This window comes from Choloepus didactylus, chromosome 9 (assembly GCF_015220235.1).
Source record: "Choloepus didactylus isolate mChoDid1 chromosome 9, mChoDid1.pri, whole genome shotgun sequence".
In the NCBI taxonomy this organism is placed as follows: domain Eukaryota; kingdom Metazoa; phylum Chordata; class Mammalia; order Pilosa; family Megalonychidae; genus Choloepus; species Choloepus didactylus.
In genome coordinates, this window is record NC_051315.1 from 121,963,815 (window position 1) to 121,982,773 (window position 18,959).

The 18,959-nt window shown below is 34.9% G+C and overlaps 1 pseudogene; it reads right to left on the minus strand.

Moving 5' to 3' along the window:
- Positions 1-13,851, minus strand: part of LOC119543854 — a 151,153-nt pseudogene extending 137,302 nt beyond the window's left edge.
- Positions 13,852-18,959: the final 5,108 nt, after the last annotated feature.

An 18,959-nucleotide genomic window follows, 5' to 3' on the forward strand; every position in this document is an offset into this window, starting at 1 on the left:
AAGCCAACCAGTGTGGTATTTGTTATAACAGTCCTGGTAAATTAACATGGAGATATTATACATCTTTCACTGTATTTTCCCTAAGAACTTAATTTTTTGTGTTCTAGTAAATGGTTTTGTTTTAATAACTTTTTCAAATTGTTTATTGCTAATATATACAAATACATTTTTTCATGTTGACCTTGTATCCTGTCCTTATTAAATTCACTTGTTATAGTAGTTTGTTAGTACATTACTTTGAATTTTTTACATACACAACTATGTGGTCTACGAATAAATACATACTTGTTAATCTCTTTGTCTATAATTTATTTGATTTGACTTATTGAACTGGCTAGGAGCTGCAGTCCAGTGCTCAATAAACTGGTGAGAACAGACATCCTTGCCTTTTTAAAGATCTTAGATGAAAACCCTACATACCATTCAATAGGATATTATCAGTAGGTTTTCAATAGATATGCTTTATCAGATTGAGGAAACCCTCATCTATTTACATTTTTTTTAATATTAAATTCAGTTTTATTGAAATACATTCACACACCATACAATCATCCATGATATACAATCCACTGTCCACAGTATGACAACATAGTTATGCGTTCATCACCACAGTCTATCTCTGAACATTTTCCTTACATCAGAAAGAACCAGAACAAGAATAAAAAATAAAAGTGAAAAAAAACACCCAAATCATCCCCCCATCCCACCCCATTTGTCCTTTAGTTTTTATCCCCATTCCTCCACTCATCCATACACTAGATAAAGGGGGTGTGATCCACAAGGTCTTCACAATCACACTGTCACCCCTTGTAATCTACATTATTATATAATTGTCTTCAGGAGTCCAGACTGCTGGGTTGGAGTTTGGTAGTTTCGGGTATTTACTTCTAGCTATTCCAATACATTAAAGCCTAAGAGGTGTTATCTATATAGTGCATAAGAATGTCCACCAGAGTGACCTCTCGACTCCATTTGGAATCTCTCAGCCACTGAAACTATTTCATCTCATTTTGCATCCCCCTTTTGGTCAAGAAGATACTCTCAGTCCCATGATGCTGGGTCCACATTCATCCCCGGGTCTATTTACCTTTTGCTGATAAGTGTTCAACATAAATGGATTTTTAATTTTGTCAAATAATTCTTCTGCATCTTGAAATGACCATAACATTTTTTTTTTTCATTTATTATGGAGTTTGTGTGTGTGTTTGTATGTGTGTCTGTGTGGTTCTTTGAACCAACTGATTTTGGAATATTAACCTTGCAAAAACAACAACAGTAATAATAATGAACCTTGCATATATGGAATAAATCCCACTTCGTTATGATATTTTACACATTTTGTATGTTGCTAGATTAAATTTGATAACACATTTTGTTAGGGATTTTGCAATCTATGTTCATAAAAATATTGGCTTGTAATTTTCTTTTCTTACAGTATTTTAGTCAAATTTTAGTATCAGGGTTATGCTGGCTTTATAGTTGAGAAATGTTTCCTCATTTTCTATCTCTGAAAATGTTTATTGGTAGTATTTTGTTGGTATTACTTTTTCCTTAAATGTATGGTAGATTTCAGTAATAAAGTCATCAGAACCTGGAATTGTCTTTGAGGAAAAGTTTGTTAATTGCAAATGCAATATCTTTAAAATAGAAAACTATTCATATTTTCCATTACTTTATGTGTTAGTTTTATAAGAGAGTTTGAATTTGTTCATTTCATTCAAGTATTGAATTTGTTGGCATACATTTGTTCATAATAGCAAGTTATTATCCTTTTAAAGTCTTTAGAATCTTGACTGAGGTCTTTCTTTCATTACATATATTGGTGATATATTTTCTCTCTTGTTTTCCTCTTGATCACTTTGCTGGGGGGTTTATCAATTTTATTAATATTTTCAAGGAAACAAATATTGATTTTGTTTTTTTATTTTCTCTGTATTTTTTATTTGATTGCTTTTGATTCTTACCATTACTATTCCCTTATTTCTAATTATTTGGATTCAGTTGCTCTTTGTTTTCTAGCTTTATGAAATAAAAGCTTAGAACATTGATTTTGAATTTTATTCTTTTATGATATACACATTTAAAGCTATAAACTTTTCACTAAGCACTGATCTAATGATCCAAAAAATTTGTATATGTTATGTTTTCATTACTCTTCAGTTCAAAATATTCTATAATTACCCATAGGATTTCTTCTTTGACCCATGGTTTATTTAGAAGTTTTTTGTTTTTTTTTAATTTCTAAAATTTGTGGGTTTTCTACTTATCCTTTTATTATTGGTTTCTCATTTAATTCCATTGGTGCCAGAATATAAATCTATGTAGTTTTCAATTATTTGAAATTTATTGAGAACCGCTTTATGATCCATCTAGATTTACTTTGGTAAATGTTTCATAAACAATTGAAAAGAATTTCTATTCTTGATGTGAAGTGCTATATAAAATCTCAATTATATCAAGTTGGTAAAAAGTGTTGAAATTCTTACAGAAATTTTGTCTGTCAATTACTGAGATGATAATGCTTCCACATGACTGGGAATCTGTGTATTTTCTTTTAGTTCTGTCAAATATTGTTCCATTTTTATGAAACTGTATTATTAGGGACAAATCCATTTAGAATTTTTATATTCTCTTGGTGAGTTTCCCTTTAATAATTATGAAAGTTACCTATTTTTTTCAATAATAATATTGCTTGTCTTGAAGTCCACTATGCCTTTTATTAAAATAGTCCCAGCAGCTTTCTTATGATTAGTAATTGCATGGTATATCTTTTGCCATAATTTTACAACCAGTATAAATATATTTATATTTAAATGTCTCTCTTGTAAAGAGAATATATATTTGGGAACTATTAATCTACTCACAGCATCTCTTTCCTCTAATTGGAAGGTTTAGTTCATTTTCATTTTATGTGTTTACTGTATAGTTTTAAATCTACCATCTTACTATTTGTTCCCTATCATTCACATCAAGTATTTGTTCTTTTCTTAACTCCTTTTATATTAATCATACACTTTTTATTATTCTATTTTATCTCTACTATTGGCTTTTTAGCATTACCACTTTGTGTTCATTTTTTAACGGTTTCTCTTAACGGTTTCTCTAAACGTCTATCATACACATCTTAACTCCTCCCATTCTACCCTAATTATTACACCACTCACTTAATTTAAGAACTTCTAAACAAATATTCTCCTTTGTTTCACGCACCCTTTATGCTATTGTTGCCTTCTATAATACTTCTATATCTTTTTAAAACTACACAGTACATTGTTATTATTTTACCTTTCAACAATCATGTCCTAAAAATAACTGTTTACCTGCATATTCACCATTTCTGGTGCTCTTTCTTTCTTCCTAGAGTCCCAAGTTTCCTGTGATAGTATACCTTCCTTCATATGATCTTCCTTGTAGCATTCCTTGTAATGCAGGTTTGCCTGTAATAAATTCTCTTAGCTTTATCTGAAAATGTTTCTATTTCATATTCACTTTTGTTGAATATTTTTGCTAGCTGTAGAATGGTGGATTACTGATTCTTTTCTTCCCTCTGCACTGTTCTCCTTTCTACTGTTTCTGATGAGAAGCCAACCATCATTCTTATGGTTATCCCCCTGAACTAGATGTCACTTCTTCTTCCAGCCGTTTCTCTTATTTTTCTCTCATTTTTGGCTTTCAGCAGTATTGCTAGTTGTGATCTCTTTATCTTTATCCTGACTTTTCTGTGAACGCTCTTTGAGTTCACCATTTCATTTGCTATCCAGAATCATGTTAAGCCATTCCAATGAATTTTTCATTTCATATATTATGAAATGTTTAATTATTAGAGTTTCCATTTCTCTGCTGAAGTTTTCTATCTGTTCATGCATTTTATCAACCATTTCTCTGGTTTTTTCTTATTCATGATAATTATTTTAAATTCATTATTTGCTTGTTTTAAACTCAAAGTAATCTATGAGTTTTCCTCAATTAATTATCTTTTCTATTGATCGTGAGTCATATTTTCCTATTTATTTTAAATCTCATAATTTGTTATTGTATGCTAGACATTTTGTTGAAAGTATCAGTAGAGACTGAAGTAGATAATACGTTTTCATTTTGCCTCATTTTGTTTTTCCAGAAAGAACACTTTCCTCTGCAAGGCAGCTACAATGAAGGCTGATAATTTAGATACCATCACTGGTTACAACTTTGATTAGTTTTAGTTTATATCTGGCTTCAAATGAAATTATACGAATTTCCTTTTGCCTTATAGCCCAACTTCTGACTTAATCCATACAGGCCTCTGAGGGGCCTACATCTTTGATCTTATCAAATTTGAACTAACAGGAAGTTGGGTTAGTTTCAGTTAACCTCTAGATTAAACTCCAGTCTCATATGTGATGCAAGATCTACCTGTTTTCCTGCTATTCTCTGGCTACTACTTTATAAGTAAGACTCTGAGGTTAAGAATTTTCAGATGAGAGTTTTGTGTTTTAATTTAGTCTTCTCTAGACTCCTATCCATCATGCCAGATCATTCTGCCTTTGAAACTTTGGCTTGTTTCTCTTTGCCCCACAAGATCTTTCTGCTTAAGGCAAATCTACTATCTCCTACCAGTCACAAGACTAGGCAGTGATTCCAGGTATGAGAGGGGTTACTGCTCTTTAATCATCTATGAAGGGCTTATTCCTGGCTGGAATTTAGACTTGTAGGCACATACCATATTTTATTGGCATTAAAGAAAATAATGATTTTTAGTTTACCAGTGTTTTCTTCCTTCTGAAATGGCATTGATGATCATTCCATCCTAAATGGAAGTGGAACCCAATGTGTTGTTTTGATTATTGAAAGACTTGACTTCTATGAAGAGCATAATACATAAAATCAGTGGGTTTACTTATGCATGGATGTAAAGAGTAGAACGCATATAATCTTAAGGCAGTAGCCATATGAGTGCAGTGAGAAATAATCAGGAGTTAAGAAAATGGTGGAATGGGTTAGGAATGAATTGGGACATGACTATAGATAAAAAAATTTTTTAAAAAGCCCTATTGGGAGAGTAAATCCACTACAGGATAATAGGAAAGAAAATAGGTACATAATTATTGAGAGGAAAATGTAGGGAAATATTTTAAAAAGTTTTCACCAACTAAACTTTAATGGAGTTGCCAATTATTTTGGCAGAAAAGGCTCAGTTAATTTGTTCCAATATCTCTTGCATAACTTGAAAAATGTGCATCCCAACCAAAAGTAAAAACCATCACACCACACTTCAACCTAAAACCACAGGAAATGTGTAATAAAAAGCTTAAGAATGTTTAAATAAAGAACACTGGAATCTTATGATTGTCCTCTAACCTGGCAGGCAGACTAATGACCATTTTCCTCCTGAGACAATAAAGCCCAATTGTAATGATAAAATGTTAAGGAGAACAGGTATGAACTTTGTTGTACATTGATAGCCCTGAAAAGATAGCCCTAAAGTCAGTGGAGACAAATGCCAAATCATTTTTTTTTCAATCACAGGAACCATAATTGGTGCTGGTTTCAGAGCCAAGAATGTAGGAGGTTAGTCCTCCTGGAATTGAAAATAGTAGTTACAAACCAATTGGGATGGAGCAGGGCTGTTTTCTTTCTACGATCGTTTGTGCAAAGTGTTTGTCCAGTACAAGCCAAACTATTTTACAGTTTATAATTCACTCACTCAAAAATATGTATTATCTACTGTGTGACCAGCCTTATTTCATCATCTTTACTGCAATCATAACTTGCTTTAAAAGTTTTGATTTTATGTATTTCTAAAACTGTGTGTTGCTAACATAACTCAATTCAATTATAGCACTGCTAGAAAATACCATCTCAAAAAAAAGAATTGTATTATTTAGCTAACGTAGTCCCAGGACTTAAAAAACAGATTTAAATTTTTTAGTCTAAATAAGAATTTCAGTTTTAATTTGGCTTTATGTATCAAGGATTTCCTTTCATACTGAAACTTACCTCTCCTTTTTCAGTGTGATTTTCTTTCTTTAGAGGTCAAGCAATATATAAGACCAATTTAAACTTTCTTTTAAATATACCTATCTTGCATATGGAATAATTAGTCTATTGAAAAATAGAAACAGTAGTCTCCATTACATTACCTTTTGTCCTCAGTGAATGCTCAGTGAAGAGTTACTAAAGGAATCAATTAAATGGATTTTTTTTTCTTTGAATTGGTGTGTTCTTGTCAGTCTTAAAGGGGAAGGATAAAGTAACATGTCAGGGAATTTATTTTCACTGCCTGGGAGCAGATTCCATTAATAAATATGTTGTGGAGTTTACACTATATAGTAAAATTTCAATTCCTTTAGTCTAGGACAATTTTAAGATAAAGTAGAAATGATAAGAGCATTGGAGACACATAAACCTGAGTTTAAATTTCCTCTTTATCCCATACCAGCTAGAAAATGTTACTTAATTTCTTTGAGCCTGTTTCCCCATTTTTTTAAAATGGAGATGACAATATTTACAAGGACATTTTGACATTATTTATTGTGATCATAACATAGTTGTTGCCAAAGAATACATTTCTTTATAGTTCCTTACGCCCTGAGGACTATTAGCCATTTGCATGTCTTTTTTTAACTTTCCATGAGGCTTTAATTCATTCCTAAATTTATTATGCTGAACATTTTCTGACAGAACTTTGAAAATTAAGACAACACATATTTGTCAACTTAAATTGGCACCTCAAAGTGTAGAACACAATTTTCCCCTGACAAAAAATAATTTATTTTCCTAAAAATTGGCTTTCCTCTTGTTTTGGATACCGCACATAATGCAGATTTCTTTAAACCAAAAAAAAAAAAAAAGTTAACACTTCCTTGAAGAGATAAATAGGTATGATAAAGTTTTAATTAAACATCACCAACAAATTGATCTCAAAAAAATATTGTGCATGGCGTTAGTTCTCGTAACAAAATAGAGACCCAGGGACTCAGCAGGATAGGGCTCCTCAAGAAAGAAAGGAATTTGATAGGGCAGCATTGTGCTCCAAAACCTAAGAGGACAAGAAGAACTTGGCAATCATGCTCCCTACTAATAAAATTACAGCTAGAACAACTCAAGATATCATTGTGTACACGATCAGATAATGATGAAGAATTTGGCATGAACTTTTCATATGAAGATGCTGGATTCAAAATACTCATTATAGTTTTTTATTATTTTTATGATCAAACAATACTAAAATTGCATAATTTTTTTTCCTGAACCATTAGAAAGTTGCTGATTTGAAGCTCATCACCTCCAAATACTTAGCATGAAGTTCCTGGCACTACCACCACTAAAATCAGGAAATGAATACCAGTCAACTACTACCATCTAACCCTCAGACCCTATTGGATTTTGGCCAATTACCCCCCTGGTAAAGCTCCTTGTAGCAAGTGGATCCAGTCCAAAATAATATTTTTGTACTTAATTGCAATGTATCTACAACTGTTTCTTAGTTTTACCTTGATTTTCATGTCTTTGATACTTTAAAGATTACAAGCCAGTTGTTTTCTAGAATGTCCCTAAATCAGAGTTTGTCTGATGGTTCATCAGTATTATACTCAGGTTATATATTTTTGGCAGTAAGATTACAGAAATGATCCTGTGTTTCTCATTGCATCCTATCAGGTGGCACATTGTTTGGATTTGTCCCATTACTGTGGATGTTCATGCAAATTTAGTTTACCTGCCAAGATTTTCACTAAATTCAACAGAGAAACTTTTTTAAGGTACAACAGTAGGAAGAACAGGATTGGAAACAGTAGTGACATTTTGGAACCTGGAAACCAGTTGTGTGCATGATACCAGATTTTGCAAACCCAGGAAAGCCTAATCCAAATCAGTAGTGGCGAGAGCTGATTTACTCAGAATAATCTTAAAAGGTATTAAAACTGGAACCACAAGGTACTTCTGGAGTTTAAGGGTGGAAGACTGAGGTGAAGAGAACTTGGTGAAAGCCTCTTTTCTTCCTTCTTCTTTTTTTTAAAATTTATTTAATGCGATATTATTGAAATATATTCAAACACCATACAATCATCCAAAGTGTATAATGTTCACAGTATTATCATATAGTTGTGCCTTCGTCACTTCAATTTTTGAACATTTTCATTACTCCAAAAAATAAAAATAAAGAAAAAAATAAAAATAAAAAAAACACCCAAAACATCCCATACCCCCCTCCCCCCCATTATTCATTTACTTTTTGTCTCTATTTTTCTGTTCATTTGTCCATACACTGAGTAAAGGGAGTGTGAGCCACAATCACATAGTCTCACTATGTAAGATACGTAGTTATACAATCATCTTCAAGAATCAAGGCTGTTGGGTTGCAGGTTAACAGTTTCAGATATTTCCTTCTAGCTATTCTAATAAACTAAAAAATAAAAAGGGGTATCTATAGAATGCATAAGAGTAACCTCCAGAATGATCTCTCGACTCCATTTGAAATCTCAGCCACTGAAACTTTATTTTTTTGTTTGTTTGTTTGTTTCTCGTTCCCCTTTTGGTCAAGAAGACTTTCTCGATCCCACAATGCCAGGGCCAGGCTCATCCCCGGGAGTCAAGTCCCACGTTGCCAGGGAGATTTACACCCCTGGGAGTCATGTCCCATGTAGTGGGGAAGGCAGTGAGTTTACCCACCACAGAGTTGGCTTAGAGCGAGAGGCCACATCTGAGCAATGAAAGGGGTTCTCTGGGGGATACTCTTAGGCACAACTATAAGGCTTAGCCTCACCTTTGCAGTCACAAGCTTCAAGATCGAGGGCTCGGACTTCTAAATTGTTAGTCCCCAATGCTTGCAAGAATATCAGGAATTCCCCGTCTGGGGGAGTTTAATGTTTCCACATTTTCCCTCAGTCCCTCAAGGGGGCGTTGCAAATACTTTTTAGTCTCTGCCCAGATTACTCTGGGATGTATCAGAGCTTGAGGCTAACCTGTTCAAACCAACCGATTTCATTCCCTAGTCAGGGTTCCATGTAATTACGGTGTTTGAGTAGACTGACCACACAAGTTAAATTATATAGTGTGCTACAGAAAATACAGATTTTGTACCAAATGAACATCTCTTCCTTTGGTCCCACACAAGAAGCTGAAGTTTTAAAACGTGGTTAATATCATCCTTTACCCTTTAGTCTGGTCTACCCCAGTCTCAGCCAAGTCCATTTGGCTCCTATCTCCAAACAAGGTCTGATCTCCTTTTCAGCCTCTTTAATAGTTGCTGCATGGGGCAATGCCAATGCTCACAGCTGCAGAACTCTGGCTCTGAACTGATCAGGTCACACACAAACAGCTCAGCATCTCAGAATTTAGAAATAACTGTTACAACTCATGAATAGATGTGACTGCTGTAAGAACTTACAATCTAGGAACCTTTACAATAAGTCTTCCCTTGATAACTCATGCTCCCAGATTAAATTCTCAGACTTGGCACAGTATTGTTAGTCCTTATTAGTGAAGCCTTATAATGTTTGTCTTTTCATTTCTGGCTTATTTCACTCAACCTACTGTCCCCAAGGTCCATTCACCTAGTTGCATACCACACAACTTCATTCCTTCTTGCTGCCACTCAATAATCCATTGAATGTATATGCCACAGTTCACCATTCAGTTTATCAGTCGATGTACCCTTAGGCCACCTCCATCCATTGCAAATCGTGAATACTGCCACCACAAACACCAAGTGTGCAAATGTGCCCTCATGTCCCTGGTCTCAGTTCCTCCCAGTAAACAACCAATAGCAGGGTTGCAGGACCATATGGCAACCCCATAGTTAGCTTTCTGTGGAAGCACCACACTGCCCAGATGGGCTGCACCATCTACTTCTCCACCAACAGTGAATAGGTACATCCTCTCTCCACATTTTCTCCAGCACTTGTATCCCTCTGTTTGTTTTTTAAACAGTTTTATTCACACTGCATACAATCTATCTTAAGTAAGCAATCAGTGATTCCTGGTATAGTCACATAGCCATGCATTTACCACCACAATCTATATAAGGACACTTCCATTTCTTCTTCAATGAAGGAGGAAAAGGAGGGAAAAAAACTGAAGAATAAAGAAAGGATAGAAGACAAAAATAAAATAAAATACAATGAAAAGGTCATACAACAACACCAAGAATCCCATTCCACTCCCTTACATGCCCCTCTTACAGAACTTTTAGCTTTGGCATATTGCCTTTGTAACAATTAATGGAAGCATATTACAATGTTACGGTTAACTATAGACTCTAGTTTGCACTGATTTTATTTTTTCCTCTATACCATCCAGTTTTCAACACCTTGCAATGTTGACATTCGTTCTCTCTCTTGTTAAAACATTCTTATATTAGTACACTAAACCACCATCACTGACCACTCTAGGTTTCACTAAATTATACAATCCCAGTCTTTATCTTCTTTCTTTCTGGTGTCACACATTCCCCTATCCTTCCTCTTTCACCCATACTCATATTCATCTTTGTTCAGAGTACTTACAATATTGTGCTACCATCACACAGTATTGTGCTATATATTTCTGGATCTATACAATCAATCCTGCTGAACATTCTATACTCCTTCAGCATCAAATGCCTGATCTCTACCCTACTTCTATCTCCTGATAACCTGTGTTCTCCACTTAAACTTTCAATGTTTGCTCATTAATGTTAGTTCATATTACTGAGACCATACAGTATTTATCCTTTTGTTTCTGGCTAATTTCACTGAACATAATGTCTACTATCTACCATTTTGTCTTTTGGATTTTACATGTCATATATTATTTTATTTTTATTATTTTCTCTCTCTTTTTACCCTTACTGACAGTCTTCATTTCTGTACTCTTCTCTGAACCTCTCTCTCCTGTCTTTTCCTGTCTGCCTGTAGTGCTCCCTTTAGTATTTCTTGTAGTACAGGTATCTTGTTCACAAACCCTCTCAGTGTCTGTTTATCTGAAAGTATTTTAAACCCGCCATCATTTTTGAAGGGCAGTTTTGCCAGATATAGAATTCTGGGTTGGTAGTTTTTCTCTTTCAGTATCTTAAATATGTCACACCAGTGCCTTCTTGCTTCCATGGTTTCTACTGAGAAATCTGCACATAGTCTTATTGAGCTTCCTTGTATGTGATGGATTGTTTTTCTCCTGCTGCTTTTAGAATTCTCTCTGTCTTTGACATTTGATAATCTGAAAATTAAGTGTCTTGGTGTAGGTCTGTTTGGATCTATTCTGCTTGGGGTATGCTGTGCTTCCTGGATCTGTAATTTTATGGAGTTCTATGCTATGATCAGCCATTCCACCCATTCCAGGCTGGTGTATGATGTGTGCCCAGTCACGGGTGTTCCCCAACAATTATTCCAGACTGTGTACTAGTTGTTCCTGGCTATTTACTAGTTGCTTTAGAGGACTAACAAAACTCCACACCTCTCTATTTTGCCATCTTGCCCTGCCTCCCCTGAGTGAAAGCCTCCTAAGAAGCAGTTATACCGCTACATTCCCTCCCTGACTCCACACTTCTGGACATCTGCTGTTTTTTCCACTTTCAGTAGTAGTCTGGAGATTTGTGTTCAGGTGGGTATAAAGCTGACAATATTTTATGAGGGTCTCCAGCACAGTTGAGAGCACAATTATTAGACGAAAAAACAGGAGAATTAATAAATGGTTTATAGAATGTATCCCTCATACTAAAACCCTTGGATCTTCCTCACTTGGCTCCAATATTTTTGGGAGCCAGACTATAATCCTCTGGGCAAGAATCAGACCATCCCAACAGATGGTTAACTGAGATCCCCTTACAATGAATGTTAAAGTCAATTATCCTTTCCATAAACTCATATTTTTAACTAGCTATTTAATCACCAATGTTAAATCAGAAGTAGGCAACCAAAGACTACCATTTTTCTGAGGAAACCCATGGGAATGGAACAGAGAACATAAAGAAACTTGAAGAGAACTGAAGCTATGCATGGTGAAGAAAACATAATAAAAAAGCATTTATTACCAAGTTCAGAGAGCTGAGAGAAGATACTGCATTCATGAAGCAAAAATAAGATGCTATAAAATGTGATATCCAGAGAATTCAAAGCTCCTCTTAAAAACTAAAAACATCATAGCCGAGTTTGTTTTACAACCCTCGATAAAAGGAACTTCAAAATAAATTTGAAGAAATAACTCAGAAAGTAGAGGAAGAAAGGAAAAAGTTACAAAGCAGAATAGATTTTTAAAAAGATGGAGGAAACATCCAGGATATTCTATTGAATAATAGAAGATCCAGAAAGAAAGAATACAAAAAAGAAACGAACAGAAATGAGCTACATTCTGATCTAATATAAGAGGAAATCAATAGACAATATCTAAAATGACATTTGTGTGAGACCTATATGTGTGTAAGATTTAGAAATTTTAAATCCTGGAAGAAATAAAAGCGGGGGACTTGAGGAAGTGAGGAGTGAGAAAAGCAGCCCATGACCCCCAAAAGTTGGCCTGGCACACACAGCTGGGCCTTGGTGTTCTCCTGTTGAATGTAAATAATTCCACAGAACATCAACATCAGGCAAGGCCATTCTATGATCATGATGGAGCAAGGCCAAAAAAAAAAGCATGTCTGAACACAGACAAAACATGAACCTTGTCCAAGCCACAGAAATGACCAAACATTCCCCAACCCTGGCAGATATGAGTAACTGCTGCTTCTTTAACAATTATGGTTTTAACATCAGTCTAGTCTTCTGTGCTTCCAAATAAAAGTTGAGATAACCAATTACAGAATTACCCCTGCTTGCTTGTAGCATTCAAAGCTCCATCTCCTTAAACCTTCCTCCAAAGCACCAAGCACAAGCCCAAATCCTATAAGAAGCTTGTCTAACACCCTCTTACAGAGACACCCCACAGATCCCCATGGTGTGTGGTCTCACTTGTATTAAGGAATAATAAACATAACTCATTTAGCCACAGAATTGTGTGATACTGGTGGTCTTTGGCTGGAGGGAAATAACTGTTTTGTTAAAAGTCTGTTAGTACTTCGGGCTTGTTAAAGTATATATACATGCGACATTGATAAAGTAGAAATTACATTTTAAAAAGCCTATTGTACATTACTGACCAAGGTGGGGATATATAAATATAAATATTATATTTATGTTTTTATATATACACACACATACATATATATATGTACATATATGTACACACACACATACTGACTGTGTTTGGGTACTTTTTAAACTGGTTTTTAAGAGGTGCCAATTTGTGCAGCAAATCCAATAATTTCCAGTAAACACTGAAAACAAGTGGAACAGTAACAATCTTCTCTGATCCAAAAAGAGCAACAGTTTCAGATGCCCAGTGTGGTCAGCAGCAACAGGGAGGAGTTAACAAGTAGGAGAACTGAAAGCAAATCCCTTTTAGTTGCTCTACTTTTCAAACAAAGATCAAATATTAACACCTGGGGGGAAAGATGAGCATGGTGGTTCTATCAAATCTGGATCATTTCTCAACATGCAGAACCAATTTATTTGTTAACGGCCTAAGAGACTAAAATACGTATTTGAAAAGCCTGATTTTAAAATGCCAAGCATCTGATGCAAAATAATGGACACCCTTTTAAAATATCTGGTATGTGGCAATTTTGGTTGGTCTCAAAAATCAGCACCAGCACCCTCTACAGCCAGTTCCAGACCACGAAGAGTGAGAACAGGCTCTACAGGGCACGCTGTACAAGAAGGGCCCTGGCCTGAGACAGTGTTGAGGCTTCACTCCCTGCACGGAGTGCACCCTAGGCCGGGCCCGGAACCCCCACCCTGGGCCCCCGATCCTGACCCAGGTCCCAGCAGCGCGCTGATTCATTGGCGATGTCCAGGGGGCCATCGCGGTACAGTCCCCCCAGGGCTTGTAAATAGCCCCTGCCCCGCCCATCAGTAAATGCTGCTGGCCTGGAGGGTCCGCGCGGCAATTCCCAAGACAAGGGTTTATAAAGGGCGAACTACCCACCACCCTCAACATAAAAATAAGGCTTCCTTTAATTACAAATTCTGATTCTTGGCTGTATTAGAATGACCAATATTTTGTTTTAACTGCCATTAAAACCTCTATTAAATTATGAAGGGGAAGTAGAGTCACCCATCAGCTTAATCGTTATCCAGACAATCCCTAAAAGGCTTTGCAGTACAGAAGCCCGTGGACCAAACTGAAAGTCGCAATTTCTGTATCTGTCAGGAGTTCAAAAAGCTAGATATTCATCAGCAGTAGGCAGACCTCTGTTCTCTCAAACATCAGTTTCAGTAACTGATCATCCAGCTTCTGCAACTTTCAACAAATTGTCAATTTTGCTTCATTTATACACTCAATTCTATCCCCTACAGCCTCAGGAGATTTTGATGCAATTTCAAGTTACCATATCTTTTCATCTGTAAACACTTAGAAGATAAGGACAGTTCTTTTTTTTTTTTTTTTTTTAACATGAACATATCAGTTTTGCCCCTTAAACCATTGCCAACAAATCCACAATATCCAGAAATACCCAGTGTTCAAATTTTCCAAAGCAGCTCATAAATATTGTCATATAAATTATTATACAGTTATTTTTTATTTGAACATACCATTTTTTTCTTTATTAGAGAAGTTGTGGGTTTATAGAACAATCATACATAAAATACAGGATTCCCATATAACCACATCATTAACAACTTACAGTGGTGTGGAACATTTGTTAAAATTGATGACACAACATTTTTAAAATTGTGCAATTAACTATATTCCATGGTTTAACTTAGGGTTCACTACTTGCGTACTGTAGTTCCATGGGTATTTTAAAATTTTTATTATGTTACCATACATACAATCCAACATTTCCCCTTTTTAATCACATTCAGATATATGGTTCAGTGCTTTTAATTATGTTCACAATGTTGTGCTACCATGACCATCATCCATTACAACTGGTATTCTTGAATTAGGATGCAAAAGACTCCACACATGGCATTTGGTTCATATGTTTCCTAAGACTCTACAGATCTATTGGTTTCCATCATTTTTCCCCCCCAGCAATTTATTTTTGAAGAAATCTGGTTGTTTGTCCTATAGAATTCCCATATTATGGATTTTGTTCTTTGAATCCATGCGGCATTTTTTTCAAATGCTCCTCTGACACCTTGTTTCATATAAACTTGAGAAATCTAGGGTTTGAGCAATTCGGGTTTGATTTTTTGTTTTGTTTTGTTTCATTTTAATTGTCTGGCTATGCCTCCTTTTTTTAAATGTTAAGATTGCTCCTTGGGTTCAGGTGTTCTCAGCTTGATTCATCCATTATGAAGATCGCCATCAAATTTCTACCTAATGGTTTGGGCAGCTACTCATGATCATTACCAATATCCACTGTTGAAATAGGAGAAGCAAAGTGGTTATTTTCTAATCCTATCATCATTTCCACATTTATTAGCTGGAATATTTTTTATAGCAATGATGTTTTCTCTGTGGACAGACCTAGAAAATATATCATGAGTTTACACACTTGTTTTCAGTTCAAATTTAGATTTAACTAATTTTTGCTTCACTTCTTTGATTTTGTAATTTGTCTCTTTTCTATAATGCTGAAAATCTTGTTTCTTAATGACAGGTACATAATTAATTAATAATTTATTTTCTTTATCATATATATCACAATATGCTATATAGAGAATTTTCTAATAAATTCAGGATAATTTCTTTTAGAAAGATTAACCTTTATATATTTAAAATATGCTTAATAATATGTTAAAACCCTCTAGCTTGAAATATATATATAGATATTTTCCCCCAAAGAAACTGTCAATTTACAGAAAATTAAAATAAGGAGCAAACATCTCCTTTCATAGAGAGGCTATTGCATAGAAATTTTGTAATTTCCATGGGAAAAAAAAGAGAAAAATCTCAAACTCGATAAAAGGGACTGGTCTGCTCATCAGATCTCATGCTGGGTGACTAGAACTGGTGCTTTCCAGGTTAAAGAGACAAGGGCTAGGAGGTTAGGATTATCCTCAAGTGTATGTTCATTCCTGAGTAAGAAGGTGAATGAGGTAGTGATGGACTGTGGCTTCTGAAAATTGCTGGACTATGAGGAGTAGATAAAGTGAGCTAGCAGAATAGGAAGTAATAGTAAGAAAGAGGATATATGCCATTGATATTGAGTGATGACACAGTATCTAGATCATAAGAATTTGAGTGGTAGCCAAGGGGTAGTAAAGGAAAAGGCACTGGGGCGAAAGAGGTCAAGGAACTAGGAATTCAGAAGTGCATGATTGAGCTAGAAATCTCCAGCTTGGGGGTGTGATCAACTCAGGGGAGCCCACGATGTTCCACTGAGATGTGGAATAAATTATTACAGCTTCCACTTATCCCTGTTAAAATCCTTTAAACGTTCCTATCTAGTGAATGTCTTACATTGTGTGTTAGAGTACAACACTCTTTCAGAAGAGACTGATTCCATGAGCAAGCAGCCTAAGGGAGTGGAGCTGACTGGACTCTACATCCCTTTATAGTGGTTAAATCATATTTCAGGTTATGACTACACAACCGTATAGATAACACATTCTTTTTCTAGGGGAACATTTAGTTTGTTTCTAACCTTCACATTATAGAAATGATAAAATAAACTCATCTATATATGTTTTTGCATATTGGCTTGATTTAGGATAAATTCTTAGAAATAGAAATTGTGGGCCATATTTTTATCTGGAAATAAAAATATGCATTTTTAAAAGGCATATTAACTTAATTGGTCCATGTTATTGGAGAATGGAATAGGCATTGCCAAATTAGCATTGTATATAAATATAAATAGGTTTCAGATGTCACCAAAATTATCAACCAATAAATAAAAATGATTAATAGAAGTTCAGAGGAAAAAAATGCATTGGCATAAACAGTGATACATCTGATTTTAGGAAACCTAGAAAAAAAGTTTTGTGTCACTGTTTATATTTTCCATTTTAATAAGATTCCCACATTTTCAATATTTTTCATATAAATATTTTGTTGGTAGAGTCCAGTTTGTGTAAGTCTTGGAAATTCACAAAGGAGCACAGAAATGAGCCCTTTCTTCCCCGCCCCCCCTTCCCTCCCAAATGATTTGGAGTGGAGATAGACAAAAGATAACACCAGACATAATTTGACAAACTAAAAGTAGCTAAATAATTCTGACAAAATAAACAAACAAGCAAAAAACGACTACCAAAAGCCCTCACTCTTGTCAACTTTTTTTGTGTTTGTTACTGGTTAACGTTACTCAACTTCAATTCATTGCTTCGGTATCCAGATCTGGAAAAAGCTAATAACAAGGTTTAATCAGAGAACCAATGACATTCGACATTAATTTCAAGTTGTCCTCCAACAAAATTTTCAGAAATGGTATTTCCCATTGAGGAGGAACATTCCACTCATAAACGTAATAGGATGGAACTAGCTTCTTGCTTCTATTTTTAATTAGGCATGTTCTTTTCTTCCAGAGTCACAATGCACAGAGAAAAAGACAGAAATATGATCATGCAGATAAGAACAATACCCTGCTTCTTAAAACATATTAACCGAGTCATGGAATTTCTGTAGTTAGAGTCATAAATGGTTCCCAGAGGAGCCACTGATAATGCCCGTTTTAACGGCATAGAGTCCTGCAGTCAATGCATGAGGTTTTAGTTTCATTTAATTATCTGATTCACCATTTTTGTTGTGGTCCCATGAGGCTTTTGCCTTTTCCTGTGGAATTATCTCGACTGGAGAGTCTCATTAAACATTTCCTCTAATTGGATTTCTTGGCTGTTAGAGATTATTTTGCTAGAAAACCCACATCCCATCCTCCCACTTCCCTCTTCCATTACTTTTGTCCTGCTCTTATGTTTTTATTTATGCAAGATGCAAGCCAGATGTTATATGAGTAAGAGAGCTGATTTTCCTCAAGGAGCCATTCATCAGCACAGAAGCAGACCTTGTTGCAATTTCTGGGAATTCCTTAAATACTTTTCTTTCTTTTTTTCCCCATTTAAGTAGTAAATTCTGGAGGATATATCTGAAAGCAATAGTACTATAAATGTAGAATTGCATCTGTTTACTGGGAATGCTAATGGACATTGGGCGTTTTTACAAATAAATTTTAGATTTAAAAAAGGATATAAAAATAGGAAATACGTTTTATTATAATTGTAGGCAACACATTCCAGTTGATATGCCTAAACTTTTTTTTCCTTTAATCATATTTTTATTGTAGAATATAACATATATACATAGAAGTAATAGCTTTTAACTGCAACTTAACAAGTAGTTAGAGAGCAAGTTTCAAAGAATATCATGGGTTACAATTCCACAGTTTCAGTTATTTCCTTATTGTGAAATATAACATAGACACAAAAAGATAATGTCTTTCAAAGCATGATTTGACAAGAAGTTATATAGGAAATTTCCAAAGTTGTTATGAGTTACAGTACCATAGTTTCAGTTATTTCCTTAATGTGAAATATAACATGTATACAAAAAGGTGATAGGTTTCAAATTACAATTTAACAAGCAGCTATAGAGCAAATTTTAAAGGATGATATGGATTAGAGTTCCACCATTTCAATTCTTTCCTTCTAGCTATTCTAATACCCTAGCAACTAAGAAGAAGAAAATTATATAGAGATTCAGTATCCATAATCCTTTGTTAAATTCCATCTTCTCTATTTCTACCCCTTCCTCTAGTTTAATCACTTTCCTGATCTTCAGGGATGTCTAGGCAGTGACCACCCTAATCTGTTCATGTTGAGAAGGGGTGACAATTTTATGAGCAAAGGGGACACATCTGGTTGATGTTCTTGAAGAGGCTATTGCCTCTGAGTTTTGGGACATAGCTGGCATAGGAGTCCCCTGAAGGATTTATGTTTCTGAAGAATAAACTTAGTGAGTGAAACTTTTATAGAGTCTCAGAGAGGAATACAGGTATTCTTTAAAGTTTTCGGGACTACTGTTGA